This window comes from Canis lupus, chromosome 18 (assembly GCF_011100685.1).
Source record: "Canis lupus familiaris isolate Mischka breed German Shepherd chromosome 18, alternate assembly UU_Cfam_GSD_1.0, whole genome shotgun sequence".
Taxonomy (NCBI): domain Eukaryota; kingdom Metazoa; phylum Chordata; class Mammalia; order Carnivora; family Canidae; genus Canis; species Canis lupus.
Window position 1 is genome coordinate 37,435,961 of NC_049239.1, and position 930 is coordinate 37,436,890.

The window sequence follows — 930 nt, forward strand, 5'->3', positions numbered from 1 at the left end:
AATCTCATGCTGCCTGTGAGACTGAGGGGCAACTGACTTCATCTTCTTTCCATATAGTATGAGCTCAATAACTCTTTGTTGAATGAATTGCATTTGTTAAACTTTATGTTAACTTCTTTTTTTTTTAAGATTTTTAAAAATTTATTCATTCATGAGAGACAGAGACAGAGAGAGAGAGAGAGAGAGACAAAGACACAGGCAGAGGGAGAAGCAGGCTCCATGCAGGGAGCCCAATGTGGGACTTGATCCTGGGACTCCAGGATCATGCCCCGGGGCCAAAGGCAGGCACTAAACCACTGAGCCACCCAGGCTGCCCACTTTATGTTAACTTGTCATTTGATCCAGTTTCCCCTACTAGACTTAGACTTATTTCCTTTATTAGGTAGCGTTGGTATAGTGTCTAAGGCCTGAAGGCAGGGCCTCTGAAAATATAAAAGACCTTTTTTTTAAAAAAAAAAAAAAAAGGGATTTTGTACTAGTCAGCATTGGTTATATTGTGCATCAGTAACAATTATTTTCCAAGTCTTAGTGTATTAATGCACAAGACTTTATTTCTAGCTTATGTTACGTGTTCATTGCTGGTTAAGGATGAGAGAAAGGTCATTCTGGGCTACACAAAGTTCTTCAAAAACCCAGGCTGATAGCACTGTATCATATAGAAAACATAGCCTGTCTGATTGCCAAGGTAGAACAAGAGAAAGTTTGAACTCAGAACAAGCTTTTCTCTGCCTTGTCATTCACCTTTCATTTGGGCAGTACTAATTAATCACATGGCTTTGCTCAACTGTAGGGACTGAGAGTACAGCTTTCCATTTGCCCAGAGGCAATGAGGGCCAAATATTGGTGAATATTATTATTATGTCTACCCAAAATTCCAGAATGTGAAAATAAAACTGAAAAATCCAAATTTAGAAATGCAAATTAATAAAT